The sequence below is a fragment of the Salmo salar genome, chromosome ssa11, assembly GCF_905237065.1.
Source record: "Salmo salar chromosome ssa11, Ssal_v3.1, whole genome shotgun sequence".
NCBI lineage: Eukaryota > Metazoa > Chordata > Actinopteri > Salmoniformes > Salmonidae > Salmo > Salmo salar.
The window spans coordinates 21,197,222-21,210,678 of record NC_059452.1 but is presented as its reverse complement, the minus strand read 5'-3'; positions in this window follow the sequence as shown (position 1 = coordinate 21,210,678).

The window sequence follows — 13,457 nt, the reverse complement described above, 5'->3', positions numbered from 1 at the left end:
CCACAACCTCAATTTTGTGCAACTTACGTTCTATCCCTGCAGTACAGTGGATAACCATTACTATAAATGGCAAAAATCCAATCTTACTGAAACATATATCACTTGATGGTTTATCCCTCTGTACTGGTACACATCTACTACTCACACCACTCCTCTCAGGATCCCTCCCCCTTGACCTCTCTTCCTCTACTTTCTTCACTGCCTCAGCATATTACAACTTCTGCACTACTCTAACCCTGGAAACCTCAACCTGCCTCTCTCCCACAGGACAATTCTGATCCCCAGCCGCATGGGCACCCCTACAATTAACACATACCACTACTTTCCCCAATGCTACACATTCATTTGTCTCATGCCCTTCTGCACAATTCTCACACCTAGGAACCTCCCTCCTACACACTGCTGCCACATGCCCGTAAGCTTGACACCTGTAACAACGTAATGTAGTCGGCACAAAAGCTCGTACAGGATAACTCATATATCCTAACATCACTTTGTCAGGCAAAGACTCAACATCAAAACTCAAAAGTACAGACAATGACTCACTCACACCACCCTGTCTGCGTCGCACCAAATGACGAGCATCACATACACCAGGAATCTTCCCCTTCAGTTGGTTAGCTTTCACATTTACCGCTACCCCAGTAATTACTCTTTCAATGGCACCCTTTTCTTGAGAGCAAAACAATTCACATCTCTTGCCCCCATTCGTTTAACACGGAGCACCTGCTCCCTCTGACCAGCAGAAACACATACAATTATTACAAGACCACTTCTGGTTACCCTCACCAATTCCACAGTACCCAACTCTGTTATCACCTACCCTGAAACATCAAATGGATCAGCCAAAAAGCAAGGGCCCACTTTTTCCAAAAACTTCACTCCTACTGTCACAAACTCATCTTTATCCTGACCCTCGGTGCAAGCCTCGGGCATCGAGAACTTCACCACACCTACCACCTCCAATACTTCACCCTCATTCACTTCCCATTCTCCTCCTGTCTTCAACTCACTCTGCTTACACTTTCTACTATTCTTCTTTAACAAACCATCTCCCTTTTTTCAGCCATTTTTAACCAACTCAAGCTCACCCTCTTCCTCTTTCTCTCTCTTAGACCTCCTCTGGCTCTTTTTTCCCTTCATTCCTCCTCCATATTCCAAGTATAACTCTCCTTATGATAATACTGCACTTCTCCTGACATACATCTTGTTATTGCCTTGTCAAGTGACGCCATTTAACCCGCTGTCACAATCTCCATACAATCAGCACGAACTCCTCAGGATGTAGCGCTAAACAGTGCATCCCACTTGTAAAGCCGGGTGGGGGGCAAGCGCTCAGGTCTTCTTCTTCTATGGTATTATGGAGGTCCGGAAACAAATGTTAGAGTTGTATGCCGCCACCAACTAAAAAGAGATTCTGGCTTGAAAAAGTTTAATATTTTCAGAAGGAGTCGGGTAATTGGTCAAGGGAGGAGGATTGGAGGTAAAGAGAGAGGAGATTGAAAAGACTGAGGGTGGCGCAGAGGATGGGCTTGAATCTGTTGAAGCTAGCAATAACAAGGGAGAGGGTATGTCGAGGAAGATTGGTGTCAAGTTCAAACAGAGTTAGCCGGACGCCAGTTCGAGCTCTGGAGGTGAAATGGTAGGAGTAAAAGGTCTTGTGAGAGGCTCGGAGCCAACATTAATTAATGGACATGGTTATGATAAAGATATGTTTCGTCCAGTGGGAGTGATATTTTTGAAGAGGGTGGAACCAGGCCTTTTGGCTGATCTATGGGTGGTTTCAGGTTGGTTGGAGAAGGTGGTGGGTGCTGTTGAGCCGGTGAAGGTAACCCAAAGTTGACTTGTGATGTTTGTTTGTGTTTCATCAGAGGGAACAAGTGCTCCGTGCGAGGCAACTTGGGTAAATATCTGTTTTTTGCTTTGCTCTTAGGAACAGGGCACCACTGAAAGGAGTGATTTCTGGGGTAGCGTTAAGTGTGGAGGTGGAGCAATTGAAGTTGAAGATTCCTGGTGTTTGTGACGACTGTCGTTTGGTGCGATGCAGACCCGGTGGTAAGCGTGGTGAAATAGAGGAGTCACTGTCAACCTTTTGAGTTTTTTATGCAAAAAGGTCAGGATATATCAGTTATCCTGTTAGAACGTTTGTGCAGAAACCACTGCGCTGTTTCAGGGGCAACGTTTATGGTCATGTCGCAGTAGTGTTTGAAGGGAGTAGAGGTCGACCGATTAATCGGAATGGCCGATTAATTAGGGCCGATTTCAAGTTGTCATAACAATCGGTAATCGGTATTTTTGGCCACTGATTTGCCGATTAAAAAAAATAAAATGTAGAATTTATTTTTTGACACCTTTATTTAACTAGGCAAGTCAGATTAAGAACACATGCTTATTTTCAATGACGGCCTAGGAACGGGGGTTAACTGCCTTGTTCAGGGGGGATTCGGGGGATTCGTTTTTGCAACCTTCCGGTTACTAGTCCAACGCTCTAACCACCTGCCTTACATTGCACTCCACGAGGAGCCTGCATGTCAGGCTGACTACCTGTTACGCAAGGGCAGCAAGAAGGCAAGGTAAGTTGCTAGCCAGCATTAAACTTCTCTTATAAAAAACTATCAATCTTAACATAAATCACTAGTTAACTATACATGGTTGATGATATTACTAGTTTATCTAACGTGTCCTGCGTTGCATATAATCGATGCGGTGCCTGTTAATTTCTCATTGAATCACAGCCTACTTCGACAAACGGGTGTTGATTTAACAAGCACATTTGCGAAAAAAGCACTGTCGTTGCACCAATGTACCTAACCATAAACATCAATGCCTTTCTTTAAAATCAATACACAAGTATATATTTTTAAACCTGCATATTTAGTTAATATTGCCTGTTAACATGAAATTGTGTCACTTCTCTAGCGTTCATTGCACGCAGAGTCAGGGTATATGCAACAGTTTGGGCCGCCTGGCTCGTTGCGAACTAATTTGCCAGAATTTTACGTAATTATGACATAACATTGAAGGTTGTGCAATGTAACAGGAATATTTAGACTTAGGGATGCCACCCGTTAGATAAAATACGGAATGGTTCTGTCACATTTTCCTTCGTTGTGTTGCAGGGAAGACCAAAATGCAGCGGAGTTGTGGATACTCATATTTTAATTAACAAAAAAAGAGTAAAGCATCCACTTGACAAAACAATAAATGATACCCACAACACTAAACAGTTTTGCAGGCTCACCAACGCAGTGCAAAAACAACTACCCACAAAACCAAGTGACAAACATACTCCTACATATATGACTCCCAATCAGGAACAACGATCCCCAGCTGTTCCTGATCAGGAGTCACAAGACCAACACAGAACAATCACACACACAAGTGAAATGGCTAGCTAGTTAGCGGGATGCGCGCTAATAGCGTTTCAAACGTCACTTGCTCTGAGACTTGGAGTAGTTGTTCCCCTTGCTCTGCATGGGTAACGCTGCTTCGAGGGTGGCTGTTGTCGATGTGTTCCTGGTTTGAGCCCAGGTAGGAGCGGGGAGAGGGACGGAAGCTATATTGTTACACTGGCAATACTAAAGTGCCTATAAGAACATCCAATAGTCAAAGGTATATGAAATACAAATCGTATAGAGAGAAATAGTCCTATAATTCCTATAATAACTACAACCTAAAACTTCTTACCTGGGAATATTGAAGACTCATGTTAAAAGGAACCACCAGCTTTCATGTGTTCCCATGTTCTGAGCAAGGCACTTAAACGTTAGTTTTCTTACATGGCACATATTGCACTTTTACTTTCATCTCCAACACTTTGTTTTGCATTATTTAAACCAAATTGAACATGTTTCATTATTTATTTGAGGCTAAATGGATTTTATTGTTGCATTATATTAAGTTAAAATAAGTGTTCATTCAGTATTGTTGTAATTGTCATTATAACAAATAAATAAATACATTTTTAAAAATCGGCCGATTAATCGGCAGCGACTTTTTCTGGTCCTCCAATAATCGATATCGGTATCGGCGTTGAAAAATCATAATCGGTCGACCTCTAGAAGGAGAGTCCAAGATGTGAGAAGTGTGCAGGAGGGCATGGAAAAGAGGATTGTGTAGTTTCAGTGGATAAAGTTGTGTAGGTCAACTGTAGGGGTGTACATGTTGCTGGGGATCAGAAGTGTCCGGTTCGAGAGAGGCAGGTTGAGGTGGCGAGAGTCAGAGTAGTGCAGAAGGTGTCTTTTGCTGGGGCAGTGAAGAAAGTAGAGGATGATGGGTCAAGACTGAGGGATTCTGAGAGGATTCCTGTGAATTGTAGATCTGTGACAGCACAGAGGAATAGACCAATGAGTGATACAGTGCCTTTGGAAAGTATTCAGACCTGTTGACTTTTTCCACATTGTGTCACGTTACTTTTTCCACATTTTGTCACGTTGAAATATTACATTTACATAAGTATTCAGACCCTTTAATCAGAACGTTGTTGAAGCACCTTTGGCAGCAATTACAGCCTCAAGTATTCTTGGGTATGACACTACAAGCTTGGCACACCTGTATTTGGGGAGTTTCTCCCATTCTTCTATGCAGATCCTCTCAAGCTCTGTCCTGGTTGGATGGGGAGCGTCGCTGCACAGCTATATTCAGGTCTCTCCAGAGATGTTCGATCGGGTTCAAGTCCGGGCTTTGGCTGGGCCACTCAAGGACATTCAGAGACTTGTCCCGAAGCCATTCCTGCATTGTCTTGGATGTGTGCTTAGGGTCGTTGTCCTGTTGGAAGGTGAACCTTAGCCCGAGTCTGAGGTCCTGAGCGCTCTAGAGTAGGTTTTCATCAAGGATCTCTCTGTACTTTGCTTCGTTCATCTTTCCCTCGATCCTGACAAGTCTCAGTCCCTGCCACTGTAAAACATCCCAGCAGCATGATGCTGCCACCACCATGCTTCACTGTAGGGATGGTGCCAGGTTTCCTCCAGATGTGACACATGGCATTCAGGCCAAAGAGTTCAATTTTGGTTTTATCAGACCTGATCATCTTGTTTCTTATGGTCTGAGAGTCCTTAGGTGCCTTTCGGCAAACTCTAAGCAGGGAGTCATGTGTCTTTTACTGAGGAGTGGCTTCCATCTGGCCACTCTACCATAAAGGTCTAATTGCTGGGGTGCTGCAGAGATGGTTGTCCTTCTGCAAGGTTTTCCCATCTTCACAGAGGAACTCTGGAGCTCTGGCTCTGACCATCGAGTTCTTGGTCACCTCTCTGACCAAGGCCCTTCTCCCCCGATTGCTCAGTTTGGCCGGGCGGGGGAGTCTTGGCGGTTCCATTCCGGTTACAGTCCCATCTTCCATTTAAGAATGATGGAGGACATTGTGTTCTTGGGGACATTCAATGCTGCAGACATTTTTTGGTACCCTTCCCCAGATCTGTGCCTCAACACAATCCTGTCTCTGAGCTCTACGGACAATTCCTTCAACCTCATGGCTTGGTTTTTGCTCTGACATGCACTGTCAACTGTGGAACCTTATATAGATAGGTGTGTGCCTTTCCAAATCATGTCCAATCAATTGAATTTACCACAGGTGGACTCCAATCAAGTTGTAGAAACATCTCAAGGATGATTAATGGAAACAGGATGCACTTTAACTTAATTTCGAGTCTCATAGCAAAGGGTCGGAATACTTATGTAAATAAGGTTTTTCTATTTTTTATTTGTAATACATTTGAAAACATTTCTAAAAACCTGTTTTCAATTGTCATTGTGTGTAGATTGATGAAGAAAAAAACATATTTAATCCATTTTAGAATAAGGCTGTAACGTAACAAAATGTGGAAAAAGGGAAGGGGTCTGAATACTTTCCGAATGCGCTGTATATCCTTCAGTAAGGTTGGCTTCTTAGCGTTCATAGCAATGTTATCAACTGTACTGCAGAAATGGAACGTAAATCACAGAAAATAGATGTTGTGATGGCAGCTGCAGAGAAGTACTTGGGGGTATGAGATTTCACTTCAGAAGGGTTACAGCGTGTGTTGGGTGGTAGTGTCCCGTCCTCAGGGCGTTGGCCTGAGGTAGGATCAGAGAGGGTTAACGTAGTGGAATAAGGTGATGGGTTTTAATGGGTATAGGGTTAGTTGGTAGGGTAATTAAAATATATGCATATTTTTATTTTTTTCCCGCTTCCCCTTTTCCACTTTGTATCACAAAGTGTAATGTATCTATATTGTAGTTCAGTTTGGGGCAATAACGGAACATATTGGATGCCAACCACCGTTAAACCTCACCGAAGAAGAATTCACAAAAGATAAGTATTCCCATTACGTGAAGGGAAAAAATAACATGAATCCACAAAAACTACAAACAATATAATTATCAACAGAAATGTTCCCACACCTTCAGTCATTTGCAGGCTCGGTGGCCTGAGAGGCTGGGATCACTCGAGACAGTAGGCATACCCCATTTACAGTGAGGGGGAAAAGTATTTGATCCCCTGCTGATTTTGTACGTTTGCCCACTGACAAAAAAATGATCAGTCTATAATTTTAATGGTAGGTTTATTTGAACAGTGAGAGACAGAATGACAAAAAAAAAATCCAGAAAAACGCATGTCAAAAATGTTATAAATTGATTTGCATTTTAATGAGGGAAATAAGTATTTGACCCCCTCTCAATCAGAAAGATTTCTGGCTCCCAGGTGTCTTTTATACCGGTAACGAGCTGAGATTAGGAGCACACTCTTAAAGGGAGTGCTCCTAATCTCAGATTGTTACCTGTATAAAAGACACCTGTCCACAGAAGCAATCAATCAATCAGATTCCAAACTCTCCACCATGGCCAAGACCAAAGAGCTCTCCAAGGATGTCAGGGACAAGATTGTAGACCTACACAAGGCTGGAATGGGCTACAAGACCATCGCCGAGCAGCTTGGTGAGAAGGTGACAACAGTTGGTGCGATTATTCGCAAATGGAAGAAACACAAAAGAAGTGTCAATCTCCCTCGGCCTGGGGCTCCATGCAAGATCTCACCTCGTGGAGTTGCAATGATCATGAGAACGGTGAGGAATCAACCCAGAACTACACAGGAGGATCTTGTCAATGATCTCAAGGCAGCTGGGACCATAGTCACCAAAAAAACAATTGGTAACACAGTACACCGTGAAGGACTGAAATCCTGCAGCGCCCGCAAGGTCCCCCTGCTCAAGAAAGCACATATACATGCCCGTCTGAAGTTTGCCAATGAACATCTGAATGATTCAGAGGACAACTGGTGAAAGTGTTGTGGTCAGATGAGACCAAAATGGAGCTCTTTGGCATCAACTCAACTCGCCATGTTTGGAGGAGGAGGAATGCTGCCTATGACCCCAAGAACACCATCCCCACCGTCAAACATGGAGGTGGAAACATTATGCTTTGGGGGTGTTTTTCTGCTAAGGGGACAGGACAACTTCACCGCATCAAAGGGATGATGGACGGGGCCATGTACCGTCAAATCTTGGGTGAGAACCTCCTTCCCTCAGCCAGGGCATTGAAAATGGGTCGTGGATGGGTATTCCAGCATGACAATGACCCAAAACACACGGCCAAGGCAACAAAGGAGTGGCTCAAGAAGAAGCACATTAAGGTCCTGGAGTGGCCTAGCCAGTCTCCAGACCTTAATCCCATAGAAAATCTGTGGAGGGAGCTCAAGGTTCGAGTTGCCAAACGTCAGCCTCGAAACCTTAATGACTTGGAGACGATCTGCAAAGAGGAGTGGGACAAAATCCCTCCTTAGATGTGTGCAAACCTGGTAGCCAACTACAAGAAACATCTGACCTCTGTGATTGCCAACAAGGGTTTTGCCACCAAGTACTAAGTCATGTTTTGCAGAGGGGGTCAAATACTTATTTCCCTCATTAAAATGCAAATCATTTTATAACATTTTTGAGATGCATTTTTCTGGATTTTTTTGTCGTTATTCTGTCTCTCACTGTTCAAATAAACCTACCATTAAAATTATAGACTGATAATTTCTTTGTCAGTGGGCAAACGTACAAAATCAGCATGGGATCAAATACTTTTTTCCCTCACTGTAGCTCTTCAAATGTGAAATCTTTTCATCCCAGATATCGTTCAGCTGCAGAAACAATAATGTAGATCTTTCGTGACATTTTCAACTTGAGAAGTGCCGTTTATCACCATTGTTTTAAGAGAGACTAAATCCACCTTCATCACATGAATCATTTATGGATCCTGTTGATTTCAGGCTGCAGTGCAGGCCTACAGGTATTCACTACCATGGGAAAGTGTTCATGTCAAATGAGATCTCCTGCTTTGTTTGTGCAGTAATACATATCACCACAGGGGGGGTGCAATTGTCCTACAAGTGATAAACAGTTGCTCGCACGACCCTGCAGGGTCTGTGCAATCCGGGATCCTTGGGACATCCCTACCCTAAACCCTAACCTTAACACCTACCCGAACCGTTTTACATTTTCAACCTCAATGGGGTAGGGACATCCAAAGGAACTCCGTAGTACTGCCGTTCATGAAGTGTATTTGATCTGTGCATTTGCTATCTTGAGAAGTGCTTACTCCCTCATTGGCGTAAGTGAGAGAGAGAACACTAAACTACATAGTTTTCAAATGTATATTCTCTTTGGTTAGAGTAGACTAAACATACTGGCTAAACCTCCAACTTCAAGTAACTTTTTTGCATTTTTGACAAAATTCCAGGTAAAAAGATATAGGACGATTAGACAAAATGTACATGCATTTATTATGGTCTCTTAGCTTTGTCTTCCTATGAGGACAACAAGGCGAGACCCAAATTCAGACACAGGAAGCAGATGGTTGAGCTCCGATATTTATTAATCCAAGGGGTAGGCAAAAGGTAGGTCGGGGACAGGTGAGAGTTCATAAACCGGGTCAGAGTCCAAAACAGTACCAGACGAAGGGCAGTCTCGAGGTCAGGCCAGGCAGGGGTTCAGTAACCAGATCCGAGTCCAAACAGTACAAGGGGGTCGGCAGGCTTGAAGACAGAACAGGCAGAGTGGTCAGGCAGGCAGGATCGGAGTCAAGACAGGCAAGGGTCGAAACCAGGAGGACTAGAACCAAAAGAGACTGGGGAAAAAAATAGGGACAAGGAAAACCGCTGGTTGACTTGGCTAACAAGACAAACTGGCACAGAGAGACAGCAGACACAGGGATATATACACCGGGGATAATAAGCGACACCTGGAGGGGGTGGAGACAATCACAAGGACAGGTGAAACAGATCAGGGGTGTGACGGCTCCCAGCCTGTGGCAGAGGCAAGTTCTCTCTATATAGTCCCTATTCCTCTTTCCTCTTCCGTGCTTGTAAACTGCAAAGGGAGAGAGGGAGTAGATGGATATTCCTCCATTGAATTATTTGCTTAGTCCCAGTTGCTTCTTTACCCTAAAGTAGCAGCAATGGGATCTTGTTGTTGTGTTGTTTTGTAGGTTGCTGAGAGAATGGTTCTGTATCAATTCCTGAATGAGAGTAGGCCTAACTGGAGCAGGTTTCACAAGGAGTAACCTCTGATCCATTCACAGTCCGATGTAAATGTCATTCATGTCATTGCTTTTTTAGTAGATAGACTGTAGCCTATTTACTCAGTGTGTCTTCTGTAAGTCTCTGTGTACTGTGGCGGAAGAATCAGAATTAGTTGTTTGTCACAAATTAAGTGGGAAACTGTCACCAAAGTCAGCCCAGAATGAAAGTTCTTTCGAACATGACAGTACCTGTGTGTTTGTTTCGCTGTCCTGGTCCACCCAGGCCACAGGTAAGGTCAAGGATAGCAGGGTTCGGTACACAGATCTGGTTCTCGGTAGGTCCAGGTCTAAACGCCAACAGGTAAGTCCAAAACAGTCCAGCTCGTATACGGTAAATCCAGCCAATGTAGATTGTCTCTTTCTCTATGGTTCATAGATCCTTCCCGCCCTCTCTCTTGCTCTTCTCTGAGCAGCTGGTTGGTGCGGTGCTGGACCTGTAACGTGTCCTGATACATTCGCATTGCATCCTGATGAGCTATTTGTTGAGCTCTAGTTGCCTCTTGTTGAGCGGCCGCCGCTTGTAACAGGGCCTGTATGGCTCCCTCCATACTAATTTTCCTGAAAAAACTGTCCTAACCAAACAAAGCCACAAAAAAACCCCCCAAAAAACCTGACTCCCCTTTGGAGTGCTACCTAAACTTTATTTTTTTAATATATATTTTTTCTTTCAACCAGCGGTATGGTTAATCCAGTGCCCACAATAGATAATTAAGATGTCTTATCTGCATAATATGCTTGTGTGATATACTTGTTATTAGAATGTATCCCTTCGGACTTGGCAGTTGCACTTCTTCCCTTAGCTGGGGCTCAGTCACCTGGGGCCCAGAGAGGGGAGAGGTCAGGCTTGTCTTTCACATGTCCCTGGTGCTATGCAGAATATCAGAAAGGGAAGAGGACAGGAGGGAACATTGTCTTCATATGTGAATGTGTCTACTTATTCTTAAACCATGTGAAAGGATGGCATGATTAATGGGGAACAAATTACTTGTCTCCACAATGTACGCCAGTCACTCCCTCCTTTGGCATTGGGGAATGTGTGTGGTAGTGTCTGGAACCATTGTATGTCATCTCTGATGTTGCACTTATCCTGGGGTAGTGTATGACCTAGAGGCTCACTCCCCTCAGTGAGCTTGTCCAGGAGTGTGGTAAAGGGGTTTTACTTGAGATGAGAGTTTCTGGAGTTGACAATTGACTTATGCCATTGGATGTGTTGGTGTTTTTGTGCAATGAAGTACCAGGAACGAGATTGGAACCTCGTCTTAGGTACCAAACTGAACGATCATTTCTAGTGAATGCTATCTGGCTACGGGATACTCCATTCTCATTTAAAAAGTCTCACCTTGTGACCCGTTCCAAACATCTGTGGTTTATGTCGACTAGGGGCTGGATCTTGGCTATAAAAGACCTTAGTACTTTTGTCTCGCCACTTTCAACGAATCATCAGAGACGGTGATTCGTCGACCAGCCATTGCTATTGCAAAGCGCTCACTATTAAAGATTTAGTTTAAGTATAACTCTGACTTGTGTGATAAGTTTGTCTCTCCTCATTTGATAGTAAAGAAATGAACCACCACAGTACACACTGACAGTTTCTGCATTTCTTTTCTGCATGTTCTGATTCTACTTGTCACGGCTGTTTGAAGGATCGGACCAAAATGCAGCGTGTTCGTAGTTCCACATATTTTATTTATTGTGAAACTAAAATGCAAAGGCCACTCCAATACCTTGACTTTGTTGTCCTTAAGCCATTTTGACACAACTTTGAAAGTATGCTTGGGGTCATTGTCCATTTGGAAGACCCATTTGCGACCAAGCTTTAACTTCCTGACTGATGTCTTGAGATGTTGCTTCAATATATCCACATAATTTCCCTTCTCATGAAGCCATCTATTTTGTGAAGTGCACCAGTCCCTCCTGCAGCAAAGCACCCCCACAACATGGTGCTGCCACCCCCTTGCTTCACGGTTGGGATGGTGTTCTTCGGCTGGGCAAGCCTCCTCCTTTTTCCTCCAAACATAACGATGGTCATTATGGTCAACCAGTTCTATTTTTGTTTCATCAGACCAGAGGATATTTCTCCAAAAAGTACGATATTTGTCCCCATGTGCAGTTGCAAACCGTAGTCTGGCTTTTTTATGGCGGTTTTGGAGCAGTGGCTTCTTCCATGCTGAGCGGCCTTTCCGGTTGTCGATATAGGACTCGTTTTACTGAAGATATAGATACTTTTGTACCTGTTTCCTCCAGCATCTTCACAAGGTCCTTTGCTGTTGTTCTGGGATTGATTTGCACTTTTCACACCAAAGTATATTCATCTCCTGAGCGGTATGATGGCTGCGTGGCCCCATGGTGTTTATACTTGCATACTATTGTTTGTACAGATGAACGTGGTACCTTCAGGTGTTTGGAAATTGCTCCCAAGGATGAACCAGACTTGTGGAGGTCTAGAATTTTTTTCTGAGGTCTTGGCTGATTTCTTTTGATTTTCCCATGATGTCAAGCAATGAGACACTGAGTTTGAAGGTAGGCCTTGAAATACATCCGCAGGTACACCTCCAATTGACTCAAATTATGTCAATTAGCCTATCAGAAGCTTCTAAAGCCATGACATCATTTTCTGGAATTTTCCAAGCTGTTTAAAGGCACAGTCAATTTAGTGTATGTAAACTTCTGACTCACTGGAATTGTGATACAGTGAATTATAAGTGAAGTAATCTGTCTGTAAACAATTGTTGGAAAAATTACTTGTGTCATTGTAACGCCCTGGCCATAGAGAGGGGTTTTTGTTCTTTTTTTGGTTAGGCCAGGGTGTTACATTGGGTGGGCGTTCTATGTTCATTTTTCTATGTTTTTGTATTTCTTTGTTTTGGGCCGTGTGTGGCTCCCAATCAGGCACAGCTGTAGTTCGTTGTTGCTGATTGGGAGTCACACATAAGTAGCCTGTTTTTCCTTTGGGTTTTTGTGGGTGATTGTATTCTGTTAGTGTGTTTTCCTGACAGAACTGTTTGCTGTCGTCTTTGGTTTATTTTTGTAAAGTGTTCTCTTTTTATATTACATTTCTAAAGATGAACACATCCTCCGCTGCACCTTGGTCTAATTCTGACGACGGCCCTTACAGAATCACCCACCAACAACGGACCAAGCAGCAGAGGAAGGAGCAGCACCAGGAGGGGATGAAGCAGCGTGCTCGGGAGGTAATGGCATCCTGGTCGTTGGAGGTTTTGGAGTCAAGGATTGCCTGGACATGGGATCAATTACTTGACCAATGCAGCAACCTGCCGAGGGAGCGCGACGGACACGAGAGGCAGCCCCCCCAAAAAAATTGGGGGGGCACACGGGGAGGTTGGCGGAGTCAGGCGTTAGACCTGAGCCAACTCCCCATGCTTACCGGAAGCAGCGTGGAACTGGTAAGGCACCGTGTTATGCTGTGAAGCGCACGGTGTCTCCAGTGCGCGTTCATAGCCCGGTGCGCTATAGGCCAGCCCCCCGCAAGTGCCATGCGAGTGCAGGCATCGAGGCAGGACGGATTGTGCCAGCTCAGCGCGACTGGTCTCCAGTGCGGCTTTTCGGTCCAGGTTATCCTGCACCGGCTCTGTGCACTGTGTCTCCAGGGCGCTGGGAGGGCCCAGTTCGCCCAATGCCTGCGCTCCACCCGTGCCGGGCCAAAGTGGGCATTCAGCCTGGAGTGTGGGTAAAGAGCCTACGTACCAGAACTCCAGTGCTCCCCCACAGCCCGGTTTATCCTGTGCCTCCTCCTCGGACCAGGCCTCCAGTGGGTCTCCCCATCCTGGTCAGTCCTGTGCGTCCTCCACGGACCAGGCCTCCAGGGGGTCTCCCCATCCTGGTCAAGCCTGTGCCTCCTCCACGGACCAGGCCTCCAGGGGGTCTCCCCATCCTGGTCAAGCCTGTGCCTCCTCCACGGA